The sequence below is a fragment of the Piliocolobus tephrosceles genome, chromosome 9 (assembly GCF_002776525.5).
Source record: "Piliocolobus tephrosceles isolate RC106 chromosome 9, ASM277652v3, whole genome shotgun sequence".
Taxonomy (NCBI): domain Eukaryota; kingdom Metazoa; phylum Chordata; class Mammalia; order Primates; family Cercopithecidae; genus Piliocolobus; species Piliocolobus tephrosceles.
The window spans coordinates 97,651,548-97,666,586 of record NC_045442.1 but is presented as its reverse complement, the minus strand read 5'-3'; positions in this window follow the sequence as shown (position 1 = coordinate 97,666,586).

Sequence of the window (15,039 nt, the reverse complement as noted above, 5' to 3'; positions counted from 1 at the left end):
ACTAAGCCCAAAGAAGAAAGGAAATAATAAAGAGCAGACATAAATAAAATAGAAGCTAGGAAAAAAACAAAATGAAGTGTCAAGAAAACTAAGAATCTGGTTTTTGAAAAAGTAAACAAAATTGACACCCTTAAGCTAGACTAAGAAAGAGAGAATGCTCAAATAAATAAATTTATAAGTGAAAGAAAAGACACTACAACTGATACCAGAGTAATACAAAGGATGATAAGAGTCTCCTATGAACAATTACATACCAACAAATTGGATAGCCTAGAAGAAATGGATAAATTCCTAGCAACATACAACCTACCAAGACTGAACCATGAAGAAACAGAAAATCTGAACAAACCATTAGCAAGCAAGGGGATTGAATCCATAATTTTAAAAATCTCCCATCAAAGAAAGCCCAGGAATTCTACCAAAAATTTTTTAAATTAATACCAATCTTCTAAACATTATTTCAACAACAACAAAAAAAAAAAAATGAAGAGAAACAGAGAACAGCAGTTGTCAGGAGCTAGGGTGGGGAAGAGAGTCGGGAGATGTTCGTCAATAGGTACAGAGTTTCAGTTAGACAGGATGAATGAGTTCTGGAGATGTATTGTACAACATGGTGACTAAAGTTAATTATATTATATCTTTGAAAATTGCTAAGAAGGAAGATCTTAAATGCTCTCACCACATTAAAAAATGATAAATATGTGAGATAAAATGATAAAAATAAACGTTGGTTAAATTGAGTCTATCATTTATAATGTATCCATGTATCTGCACATCATATTGTATTTCATGAATATATCCATCTTGTATTTGTCAAATATATATATATATATATATATATATATATATATATCTTTAAATAAAACTGAAAAGAATTCACCCCCCCCCACCAAAAGATATGGCATTTCTCTACCAGTGTAAATTCTTTTCACCTGCAAAATTTCTCTTTAAGCATCTCCTCTCCTGGAACTCTTCCCTGGTACCCTCTCTTATAAAAGCTGACTTGGGTGCCTCCTCTTGGTTCTCCCTTTATTTCACAAGGGATATTTTCAGCATGGTCTTCTTGCAACCTTGTCAGACTTCATGGTGGGGGTGGCCTTTCTTCTGTGCAATTTCAGTGCCTACTATGGTGTCTGGAACATAATAAACACTCAAATTGTTTTAGAGCAGGTGAGCAAGGTAGAATTCAGGAGAAACAATGGAAGAAAATGGGGAAGATTTTGTCCTTCTTACTTTCCACTACTGACTCACATTTGAGTTCTTATCTTCTATTCTCACTTACGAGGTATAAAGGGTTTATATTTGCTTTGGGTTCCACCCAATCTTCTTTTGGCTTCTATAACAGTTTTTTGTGGCCCATCCAACCATTGCAGTACTCCTTACCTCAAAGATATGAGTTGGGGGGCAGAAGGCAAACTATATGTGATTGACAGATATTTAACACAGTTTCATGGATTCAGTGTGATAGTGGAAAAATAACTAAGCCATTTTTACCACCCAATGCCACTTGTCTAATGTCCTGTAAGTCCTGGAGATTTTATCTGGCTCCTGACAAAATCTCTCCATTCAGGTAGAATTCTCCACCCCGTTTCCTCCACCCTGCAAACACGGTTACTCCAACTTTTATTTATTCTGCTCTCCTTTTGAGATTTATATCACCTCCTGCCTTAACCTTACCCAGCTTTCATTTTGTGATTCCTTAAATTCCAACATCTTTCTACCATTTTTCTCACAGGCCCTGTAACTCAAGCCATACACCTCTGCATTTTCCATTTGAGATCTTCAAAACACACGTCTCCTTTTTGTATATGTATGTATGTATGTATTTGTTCATTTTTGAGACAGAGTCTTTCTCTGCTGCCCAGGCTGGAGCACAGTGGTGTGATCTCAGCTCACTGCAACCTCTACCTCCCGGGTTCAAGTGATTCTCCTGACTCAGCTAGATTCGCTGAGGATCCAGTAGCTGGGATTACAGGTGTGCGTCACCATGCCCAGTTAATTTTTGTATTTTTAGTAGAGACAGAGTTTCTCCATGTTGGCCAGGCTGGTCTCGAATCCCTGACCTCAAGTGATCACTGCCCACCTCAGTCTTCCAAAGTGCTGGGATTCCAGGCATGAACCACTGCACCTGGCCTCATGTCTCCTTTTTAAACACAACTCAGAGTAATATTAGCTTCTTCTTTAAAAATGTTCATGCTCTACTATTTACATTTTAATTAAGATAATGATGTCTCAAGGAATACGGTACCACTTCTCAATTCAGCCTACCTTTTAGGGAGTTGTTTTCATCACCTCCTCGTCACCCCATTGATGAAGGGGTTTTCCTGCACTAGGGTTACAGTCACGGCCAAACACATGCCACCTGACACAGAAGAGGTGAGACTGACACGAGTTTCTTAGCTACGTATAAGCACAGCCTGGCTAGAAGGATGCAGCATGCCAACGGCAGCACAGGGAGGTTGCCCTGGGGACCCGTGAAGAAGCAGGGGTCTGTGAGAGGCAGGCTTTGCGGTAGCAAGAGGGTGGGGTGACCCCTGTTCCTGGTGAGAGGATGGGATTGGCTTGTTTGGCTAATTTCTCAGGTTAGCAGAGAACTGAAACCCATTACTCAGGGATAAACAGGAACTGTACATGGCCCCCTGACAAGGAGATTTATTTGGCCAGAGCCATTTGAGACCCCTCTGGTTTTCTGAGATGTCAACATACACATCATATTGGGCCTCAAATTTAGGCCTTGAACCGTAGGAATGACCATGTTCCCTAAAGAGAACCAGAAGGTCTCTTTTACCTGGACACAATAGAATGTAATTATATATGAAGCATGAAAAGATAATTGAGGCCATGGTTTATAACGCATCAGGGGTGGAGGGTGGGTACAGGGGATAGCTGCCTGGCCTGGAGAATTGAATCTAAGCATGCGAGGGTGGAGGCTCCATCTCTCCAAGTCCGTTAAGGCCTGGTGTTATCGGGACCTGTTCTTCCCGGCACATGTGGGGCTGGCAATGCAATGGCCATGCTGACTGCCCACCCCTGAGAGGAACAGGACACTGTGAAACGATTTCCTGATGACACCCACATCTTTATGTCCAGAAGTACTATGAGAGCATGACCTGAGTGGCTCCTATGTGGGTCAAGCTGAAACATCTCACTGTGGCCAGTAATAACTGTCACACCCTGTACAAGAGTGTACGCATTTAGGGAGACAATTTTTATCAAAATAGCCAAACAGAAATGGAAAGTTTGCAATATGTCACTCTATACCAAGCTTGTCCAACCCACAGCCTTAAGATGGCTTTGAATGCAGTCCAACATGAATTACTAAACTTTCTTAAAATGTTATGAGATTTCTTTGCGATATTTTTTGTTTATTGTTTGTTAGTTTTGGAAAGGGAGTCTTGCTCTGTCACCCAGGCTGGTGTGCAGTGGTACGATCTTGACTCATCGCAACCTCTACCTCCCAGGTTCAGGTGATTCTTCTGCCTCAGCCTCCCGAGTAGCTCTACAGGTGTGTGCCACCACACCCAGCTAGTTTTTGCATTTTTAGTAGAGAAGGGGTTTCACCATGTTGCTCAGGCTTGTCTTGGACTCCTGACCTCAGGTGGTCCACCCATCTCAACCTCCCAAAGTGCTGGGATTACAGGCATGAGCCACTGCGTCCAGCCCTTTGCGACTGTTTTTTAGCTCATCAGCTATCGTTAGTATTAGTGTATCTTATGTCTGACCCAATACAATTCTTCTTTTTCTGATGTGGCCCAGGGAAGCCAAAAGATTGAACACCCCAGCTCTACACAGTCATGTTGTTCCTCAAAGTATTCTGGAATTTAGAATTATTCTACAATTTAGAATTATTCCAGAATTTAGAATTATTTTAGAATGTGTTTTTCAGATATTTTTACTCCCTAGAAAACCCAAGGTCTTTACTATTAAGAGTGATTGGCCTCTTGGCATTTTGCCTTCTTGATATGCCGGTTTCGCCCTTGCAACCAGAATATATAAATGTGAGCCACAGGCTACTGTATAAATGAGGAAGGAACAGTTGGTTCCACTTAAATGAGCTGATTTATGTTATTCTGTATGATAATACACACTTATTTTGCATTCAGGGACTTTTTTCCAGGCATTTGCTTTTTCCGCGAATTTTTATTTGAGACTCCTGAAAAGACAATGCAAGGCTGTTGCTAAACTGTGGGAACATGATAGATTATCCCATACAAACATATGCTATTTCCTTCCTCCCATTTTCTCCCCCTTCTAAAGAATGGGGATTTTTTTTTTTTATTGTTGTTTTTGAACATGGTCTAAAGGGTTGCCCTGAAGTCACATTATGGTGGCCTCACAGCTGAAAGCTTACAGTAACCACTATTCTTATAGGCCATATCCTGCCATTGATTTTTACATAGAACTCCCCATTGACTGCCAAAGGGAGTTTTTGCCTGAGATCGATGGCAGGATATAGCCAGTGACATTAAGCATAGATAAAAGACCCTTGAGTTAACTGTCAACAGAACTAAAATTTAGATGTAAACTCATTTAACAAAAATTGGCTTTCAAAGGTTCATCAAAAAAGAAATCATTTCAAAATGACTTTCTTCTCCCTTAAGGTCAATATAAATAAGATTTCTTGTTTCCAAATCACTGTTTTCTTAGATTTGTCTTTTTGTGTTGCATGTTTATTAAAATCATATTCTCATTAGTACTGCTAACAGATTTAAAGATTTGCTTAAAAGATGTGAGTTTTTCCCTCAAACAATATATAAAACCTAGTGGGGAAGAAAAATGGATACATAATATATCTAATGCAAAGTGAAAGGGAAAAAAGGAAAGAGAACAGAAAAGGGAGACAGTGTTTCAAACTCTGGGGTGTTAAAAAGAAATCTCTGGTATAGTACATATACACGATCTCAAGTAAAGAAGTAAAAAATTAAAAACTTTAACCATCCCAAATTTTTAATAGTATATAATGCCACACATCTAATGGCCCTATGCATGCTGATGTTGGCATTATGTATATTTCAAGCCAAGTTACCTGTTCACAGAATGGTCTATTCATAGGGTTCTCTATTTTCCAGTATTCCTGGGAAATCCTAGTTTGTACCTGATGTCCTCCACGAGTTTACACTCTCAAAAATGACCCCATTTAGCTGATGAATTTCACAAACACACTGTTACTGATGCTGATGTCGAAATCTGCCTTAGTTGTGGTAAGTTAATGAGAAATGGAAAAGCAGAGTGTGGAGAACTCTGATGCACCAGTCCAGGGCCCAGAGCGTTGGAGGGGCCAGGGCTCTAATTCCACCGCTAGGCTGGTGGGCAGCACTTCGCCATCTGAGGCTGTAGAGATACACACTCTGCTACCCTCTAAGATATTTCATTCTTTCCTTTCCTTGATTTTTTCCCCCTTTTATCCAGCTCTCTCATTTTTTTCCCTTCTTCCTTTCATCCTAGAGTCACCAGTTACTGGGTAGTGTATTCCTAAGCAGCTGCTCTGTTGACCTACTCAAGAGCATCCCAAATGTCTTCCTGATGGTTGGAAAGTCATCCTTTCCAATCTGCCAGCCAGTGAGTCAACAAATGTTTGTTGAACAACCACTTGAACCAGATGGAGCATACCTGGTTCAAGCATACCTAGTGGGGGTTGCATACACCACTAGGTAGCAGGGATGCAATGATGAAAATAGAGCTGCGATCCTTTCTATATTTGGATATTTACATGGGTTCACCATGCAGAACAAATGCCACATAACTGTGATTTCAAATTTGCTGACAAATTTGTGAATGTAACCACATAAAATTGTATTGAACTTTTCATTAGTGTGAACAGCTTAGGTTATTCAAACATTTTTCAAATTAGCAGGACATCAGTTGGGGTTGATTCATGTATATTTGAAATTGACATTCATCACATTGAAACATGTTGAATGAGCAACCATTAAAATTTGATATAAGCAGTCTTTGCAAATATGTTCTTTTTTTTTTTTTTTTTTTTAGATGGAGTCTCGCTCTGTCACCCAGGCTGGAGTCCAGTGGCACAATCTCAACTCACTGCAACCTCTGCCTCCTGGGTTCAAGCAATTCCCCTGCTTCAGCCTCCCAAGTAGCTGGGACTACTGGCATGTGCCACCACGCCCAGCTAATTTTTGTACTTTTAGTAGAGACATGGTTTCACCATGTTGGCCAGGATGGTCTCGATCTCTTGACCTTATGATCTGCCCACCTTGACCTCCCAAAGTGCTGGGATTACAGGTGTGAGCCACCACACCCGGCCAATGTTCCCTTTTTAACCAAAGAATTGTGTGGGTAAATGATACGTGCACTCAACTAGTTTCTGTTCATGGGACATAGAAACATCTGACTGACAGATAAAAAAAAAAAGATTCTGATGTTTCAAAATGATTTTTTAGTTTTATGCTGCTTCTTTATTTTTCCCCATCTTCATCAACCTAAGTAAGGAATCTCAGATTTTGCACAAGATAAGCTGCTCTTGTTGACATTCTGAAAGTAAAAGCTTGAATTTGAGGAAATGGCTAGGAACACAGGCAAATTCAGAGTTAATCCATTTCAGACATTTAACTTCCAGAACCTTCGGTTAGCAAAGGTAAGTTGATATAGCTTTTGAAGTTATTTTATAGGAAACTGAATTGTAGACGTCTTCCATTTCATTACTCTTGCCCTCTCTGCCTACGAATTCTCTTTCACTGCAGCCAGCAATTAAAAATAGGCCTGGATTTGGACAGTCAGATGTAAGCATGGCATTTAGATTTAGCCTTATTTGTAAACAGCATGATTCACAAAAATCCATGTGAATAACCAAAGGAAGAGGACTGTTCTGTGTGAAGCCTTAATTAATGGGAAGCTAACCCGAGGAAGTGCAGACTGTCAATTTCTTCCTGGCTGCATGGGAGGCAGCGGCTGACGTGTCTGCCCTGATGCAAGAACAGTTTGCAATCTCAATAAAGCAATCATCATGCAAAAGATGGGTAGATCTGGGAAGATGTATTAAAAATGATCACTCTCTTCTTAAGGATTACCCTCTGGGTGAAGAGCGAAGAAATACACTCATTTCCCTGAAGTCCTTCCATGACACATAAAATCATTACATAATATTAAAGTCCCAGAGGGTGGGAATTGCTTTCCCACCAGAAAACCCTTCTATTTCTCACCATGCCACCATGCTTCCTGCTGGTGTCCTAAGCGGACAGCTGCCTTCCAGCCTCCTGGAGCAAGACAGTTCAATTCTGCTCGCCATCTCTCTAGCTTAGAAAGCTCTGCAGTGATGTCTAGCTGTCCACAGCTCATTTTCAGGCCAACAGTGGGGTCCTTAGAACATAAATTAAACAGTTCTATTGTGGTTAAGTGCCTGGATACATAAGAGGTTTATTGGAGAGAGGGGGACGGAGAAGGGCATTGCTTTTTTGCTGTCCTTGGAGTTACCTGTTTCCACCTTAGCTCTTTACTTGTGTGTGCACACAGGCACCACTCACTCACTCACTTAGGAGAAATTAGAAAAGGCTGTCTGGAGTTTTGCCATCACCTCCACTGACTGTCCAGAGTTGCCGATCTGCATTATTTATACCTGTGAAAGTCATTAGTGCTATCTGGATTTTTCTTCTAAGGACTGTAGGATTGCAACTGCTTGCCCTCCTAAACTGGGGTATGGCTCTGGCCGGTGAAGGAAGGGGTGGGCTGATGTACCCCTTTCAGGTGGAAGTGGCAAGAGTCAGGGTGAAACTTGTCACCCTCTCTCCTTTGCCTCAATAACTGGCAATTTTTTATTTTTATTTTTATTTATTTATTTTTTTTTAGCTGGTGGTTGTTATTTTATACTGGGTCCTGGAGAGAGGAAAATGCAGAAAAGAAAATTATCAAGGGCATGGACAGGAAATACGCCTTGTTTTTTTAAAACTGACAGGCAGGAGCTGCTCACCACTATTGTTTAACCTAGCCTTATGGCCAATATGCTAACCTTGAATATCTAACGGACTTTTAAGAACTTCTTAGGTTTACGTGGACTATCACAGCCCCATAACACATAACACAGCTCCATAGGCCAACATGTCACCTATGTTCTGCTCATCAAATAACACTGATGGAGCTATCGGTCATGCTGGAGCCAGCCCGGACTCCTGCTGGCTTCCATATCAGCCAAATGCTTTGCAAAAGCTACCCAATGCTTTGACATCAGATCTGGGTTGTGCACCTCAGCAAAGAAAAAAAAAAAAAAGAAGGTCACTTTAAAAGTCTATGCCTTTCGTTTTTGAAACCATCTCTCGTTCTTTATCCGCTCCCTACCTGAACTTACTCTCTCATAAATCCAAACAAGATAACCAGCCCCTCAGACATTAATAGAGATGTAGGGCAGCCTGTCCATTTAGGAAACACACACTTAGTCATCCATTTCTCCACCTAGCCATTCATCTGCCCCCACTTCCAGGAATGATTTCTGTTGAGAACAGCAGTTATTCATTCTCCGTCCCCCAATCTGCCTTGGCGGAACCATCTCTGAATTCATAACAGGCAATTTGAAATACAAACTGACTCAGGGAAGTGGGCTGTCTCTGATCACCAGTGTTGCTGCCTTGGTTTCTCCCACGTGTCCCTCGGCTGGGGCCGCCCTGTCAGCAGCAGCAGCTGCTGGCTTAGGTTTCTCATCTTCCATCAGCACACACACATAATAAGAATCAAATCTCAAAAGGCAGCTTTTTGCAAACTTTCAATTTATTAACCTAAAGTTCCCGAAAAAGGTTCAGTTGGTGATATCAGAACCTACTGTCTCCCAGAGGCCTGAAAGAAAAGATATTTAAAGTATGGGGGGAGGAGGGGAACTAGTGACATTGAGATATTCAAATACAGGATTTACATGATAATGGGGAATAGAGTACTTTTCTCACCATTCTACCTGCAATGATTATAGAGCAGTACAATCATTTGCACAGCAAAAGCAAATCATATTTCGATTAAACCCAGAAGTTCAAAAGATTGACGGAAATCTGCTCATTTCCAAAACAAAGGCATCAAAGGACACTAGAATATACCCTAGATAACTGGTCTCTCTTTCCGACCTAAATAAGGGAGCTTTTCAGTCCATGTCAAAGGCCTCTCTTTGGAGACAATCTGTAGAGTGGATTGGAAGATGCCACGTTGTTCTGAAGACATTTCTGTTCAGGAAAAGCGATGCCTCCCTGCTGGTGAGGTGCCCATTTTTCAAGCTTCCCAAAACATTCACTGAAACTATGTCTGTCTCTTGTCTACTGTTCACATCTCATGGGGACTTGTCTGACATTGTGCATTCCTTGAGGGCAGGGACCATGTCTGATTTTAACCACTGCACTCTTGGCAGCAAGCATCATGTCTAGCACAGAGCAGATACTCAATAAATATTGAATACTTAAGGCTTTTTCATGATGCCACTTTTGAGTATCTCAGACTCTTCTCATAGCCAAGACAGGAGTAGGGAGAGGCCTGGAGTCTTGCTACCCAAGCTCTCCTTACAGGAAGGAACTCATCCCAAAGAGGGGAAGTCGGTCTCATTGCTCGGGGTTCTCTCCTTTAGGGAAAAGTCAAGGGATGGTCTATCTGCTAATCATCCTAAAAGTCTGGAATTATATTTTGGATTTTCATGCCTTTGTCTTAAAACATTGAACTCCTTTCTCCTTTTTTTTTTTTTGTCTCCAAGACCGAGTCTCACTCTGTTGCCCAGGCTGGAGTGCAGTGGTGCCATCTCAGCTCACTGCAACCTCTGCCTCAGCCTTCTGAGTAGCTGGGGTTACAGGTGCGCACCACAACGCCTGGCTAATTTCTGTATTTCTAGTGGCAATGAGATTTCACCATATTGGCCAGGCTGGTCTCAAACTCCTGGCTTCAAGAGATCTGCCCCCACGTCGGCCTCCCAAAGTGCTGGGATTTATCAGTGTGAGCTACTGTACCTGGTCTGAACTCCTTTTCTGTCTCTTTCCAGCACTCAAGCCATCAAAACGAAGACACAGTGACTCCTCCAGTGCAAAATTCTGGATTGCCCTAGGTCTTCTGATAGCAGCTGTGATCACCTGTGCTGACCACACAGGAGTCAAAAGTCTGTAGATCATTGCCATGAAGGGGCTCACAGCTGGACAGACTTCCCGCTGGTAGTGTGAGTGACGTGGTGATGGTCACAGCCAAGAAAGGCAAAGCAGAGATCAGAAAGAAGGTATGTGCAGCATTGGTCATTTGACAACAAAAGTCACACCGGAGAAAACATAACATTTAAAAAAAAATTGAAGACAATGCAGGGTCATAGTTAAAAAAATAAAGGCAAGGGGAGAGGTTCTGCCATTACAGGACCAGCTGCAAAGGCGTGTGCAGATCTGTGGCCCGGGTTGGTGTCCAGTGCTGGCAGCGTTGCATGATTCTCCAGTATATTTGTAAAAAAGAAAAAAAAAAAAAAAAATTGAAATGTATTTACCCTCCCACAAAAGAAGGTTTGAACTCTTTATAAAAATATGTAAACAATTGATTCTACATTTGACAGATTTGAATCTTAAATTCTCTCTCTCTCACACACACACACACACCACTTATCAAAGGCTTCCCATCAGATTTTTAAAGACCTGAACTCTTCAGTTTAACCAACAAGGCCTTGGTAATCTGAGCCTTAGGGCCCACCTCTCTGAACTCCTCCCATCTTCTCATTTCGTTCCAGCCAGCCTTCTTTCTACTCTTGGCTCACACCAAGTAACTTCCTAACCCAAGGCCTTTACAACGTGATGTCACCTCTACCCTAGCATGCTTTCCCACTAGAACTTTGCACGGCTCACTCCTTCACCAAATTTTTAGCGCTTTCTCAGAGAGTCCTTTCCAAATCACCTGATCTTTTCCCACTTTGTTTTTTGTTCATTTGTTTGTTTGCTTTTAGTTCGTTTCTTCTTTTTTTTTTTTTTTTTTTTTTTTTTTGAGACAGAATCTTGCTCTGTCACCCAGGCTGGAGTGCACTGGTGTGATCTCAGCTCACTGCAACCTCCTGCCTCAGCCTCCTGAGTAGCTGGGATTATAGGCGTGCACCACTACGCCTGGTTAATTTTTATATTTTTAGTAGAGACAGGGTTTCACCATGTTGACCAGGCTGGTCTTGAACTCCTAACCACCTGCATCGGCCTCCCAATCTGCCTGCCTCGGCCTCCCAAAGTGCTGAGATTACAGGAGTGAGCCACCACACCTGGCAACACTTTGTTATTTTTCATCCCCTGTTCACTTAATTTTCTCCCTGATACAGAACACTATCTGCAATGACTCTCTCTTTCTTCCTTCCTTTCTTTCCTTCCTTCTCTTTTCTCTTTCCTTCCTTCCTTTCTTTTCCCTGTGTATTGTCTGTATCTCCTACTATAAAACCCAGTGGGGGCCGGGACTCAATCTGAGCACTCAGGCATACTCAATGGACACCTGTTTTGTGAGTCAACACACTTGGGGCTCACAGGGTGAGTGACTAGCTCAGAGCCACAGGACCGGGATATTTTGACAGTTCTTCCCAGGGTCTGTCTCTAACACAAAGATGTAGGCAAATAGGAGTTTCAAATCACTTCCTCTTTAGTCCGAAAGAACCAGTAGCCCTTTGTGAACCCTGTGCTACTTTTCTAGGACCGCCATAACGAAGTACCACAACTTGGTGACTTAAAACAACAGAAATGTACTCACAGTTCTGGAGGCCAGACCTCCAAACGGAAGTGGCCACCATGCTGTGCTCCATCTGAATGCTCTAGGGGAGAATCCTTCCTTTCCCCTTCTAGCTTCTGGCAGTGTCCAGCAATCCTAGGTGCCCTTTGCTTGTATTCATGACTCTCATTTTGCCTCTGCCTGCACTTGGCCTTCTCTCCATGAGTGTCTGTGTTTCTCTTTTCCTCTTCATGTAAGGACACCAGTCATTCGGGTGTCCTCCCCAGCATAACCTCATGCTAGCTACATTACATCTGTAAAGACTCTACTTCCAAGGAAGGTCACGTTCACAGACACTGAGGTTAAAACTTCAACGTATTTTTTGGGCAAGACGATTCAACCCACAAGAGCTGACTGAGTTGGTCCCATGGAGAATATGCGAGCTGCTGTAAGAATAAACCAATTTTTCCAGACTGGTCTTGAAGCCAGGCCACGCAGTGGCTCCTGGGACACAGGCACAAGAGTAGTGGCTCTCATCTGTAATCCCAGCTACTCAGGAGGCCAAGGTGGGAGAATCACCTGAGGCCAGGGGTTCAAGACTAGCCTGGGCAACATAGCAAGACTCCATCTCTAAAAAAACTTTAAAGATTAGCTGGGTGTGGTGGTGCACCTGTAATCCCAGCTACTTGGGAGGCTGAAGCTGGAGGGTCGCTTGTGCCCAGGAGTTTGAGGCTACAGTGAACTATGATCACACCACTGCACTCCAGCCTGGGTGACAGAGTGAGACCCTGTCTCTACAAAAAACAACAAAAAACAGAAAGAAGAAGGAAGCTCGTCAACCTCAAACACGTGGAATTTTGGAAGAAACTGCAGTAGAAAGAACCTCTAAAATATTTATTATATGCCAGGGACAGGGCTGGACAGAATACAAAGTAAGTATTTGATGATAAGATGTTGTCAACATTAGTAAGAAGGCAGAAACTCACCAGCATTTTTGAGAAAACTAGGATTTTAGAAAAGATATGGGTCCACATTAAGAAAGCAAGCAAATTTAGACTTTGCAGTAAAAATATATTTACTGAATGCACGCATTTCTGGAGCAGAAATGTGAGAAATGACCCTAGAAACCCAAACAACAAGTGGCTATTCTCTGCACACAAAAAACCTAAAATTGCATCCCAGTAATGCCAAAACCACCAGATGATAGCATAAAAATTCAGTAAACAGATACTCGTTCTATAGGATACCAAATGTCCAACTGTCATTTTTATTTCCCGCAGAACTAGCTGTCTGACCTAGTGTCATGTCGCTGCTGTGAGAAGGTAGGGTTGTAGCCATGACCTCCAGGCTATTCCACAGGGTGAACAGGGCCATCTTCTCCAGTACAGCTGGTCTTTGAAGTCCTACTTTGACCCAGCTGAGGACTGCAGAAGCTTTCTGCTTTCCTTTCCTGCCATGACTGTCGTAGGAGGGTCACATGAACAGTGCCGAGAAAACTGCTCCTTTACTAGGAGACGGTAGGTTTCCTGAAAAATCAAACTCAGCAGAGGGCATTAAGTCAGTGATTGCTAAATATGAATGCATTCCATTCCTAAGCAAATTGACAGTGTGATTTGGAGCTCATGAGAAGTTCCCGAGGGAAGGCATGGTATCTAGCTCCAAGATTGTATAACTGGGAGACCTTAAAAAGAGAAATGCCTTTCATTTGGCTCAACAGTGCACTCTCCAAAAATAAAATACTTTCATGCATGGTAACTGGTGCCTGATTTTTGAAAATATACAAGCAGCAACTAACTAGGATACCATAAAATGAATTCCTACAAAATTGAGGGAGATAATCTCCCATGTTCCTTCCAGCTCTAAAAATTGTATAACTTTGAAGTTTTATTTCAGTCCCAGAAGATTTCAGATACACAGATATTTCAAGTTCATTGAAAGAGAGATCAGAAAAGTACAACTTTATAAAAGATAGAGAAGGAATTTAACAATGAACACAGCATGTAAAACAAGCAGCTGATCCTCCCAAGCAAATGTCTTAGGAGACAAAGAGCAGTTGTCTTCACTTTCAGAGGCTGATGGAAGGTTATGGAGCAAGTTCAGAGGGTGGTTCTAGGACCGCGTATCTGGCAAATCAAGTCTTCTTCCCATAAGAAGCTGTACTTCCTTCAAAAGCTTATATTTGGGTGGGCATCGTTGCTCATGCCTGTAATCTCAAGGAAACCAAGGGAGGAGGATGACTTGAGCCCAAGAGTTTGAGACTAGACTGTACAACATAGTGAGACCCTTATGTATACACAATTTAAAAATTAGCTGGGTGTAGTGGCATTCACCTGTAGTCCCAGCTACTCAGGAGGCTGAGTCAGGAGGATCGCTTGAGCTCAGGAGTTCGAGGCTGCAGTGAACTATGATTGCACCACTGCACTCCAGCCTGGGTAACAGAGCAGGACCTTGTCTCTTAAAAAATAAATAAATAAATATAAAAAAGAGTTTATAGTTTATAGCACTAGTTCTAAAATTGACAAAAGGAGTGCCTAGGTGGGGTGGAGAGAGCATATTGGAACCAACTAGGAGTCTTTTCAGGTAACATCCGCCCACTCTTGGAAGCTCAGATCTTTTGGTACAGTATGGGAAGGAGGGGGAAAAGATGGAGAGGGATGACTAGGAGGAGAGTTTTAAAAGACTTCTCAGGCAATTCTAATAGTCTTAGAATCACTTCACATGAAATAGAATAAAAAAGAATTTCCCTTCTTTCTATCTACCATTGTGAATGATTTTTCCTCCAAAGTTGGTTTTGCTTTTCATACGGCCTGACTTTTCTTATGCATCGTAGGCTGTTTCAGAAATTGCTGTAACAATTTGCTTAGTAAAATTGTCTTAGCCAAGAAAAAAAGATTTTTGTCCTCCAATTTCAAAAACTATTAATTTGTGGTGATAACAATCTTTTACATCTTGGGAGTTTGGAGAAAAAATTTAAAGTGATACAATTGCCAAAAATGTGGTAAATTCCCTTTGGGGTTGCTGCACAAGTATTAGTTTATCCCAACCAGACCTCCCATGTTAAGGGACTTTCCTGAAACCCCCTGACTTTTCAAGATTATGAAACGTGCTCCGGGTACAGCTCCCTCAAGTCTCCACACCCTCCCACTCCATGAAAGAGACAGAACATCTGCTCCTCATCTCTGGGAAAGTATATTTAATTATTGGATGCTTTCCTTTTCAAAATGATGCTGGCTTATTGTGGGTTCTTTCTTTCTTTTTTTTTTTTTTTAGCCTCCAGGGCACAAACAAAATATAATCATCCCTTCGATGTTTAAATCAGATAATAGCATCTGCATCAACAAAAATAACAGCTAATAGTATAAAATTGTTTCTTTTATACTTACTGAGAAGCAAGAGTCAATAATAGGCAGTGGTTCT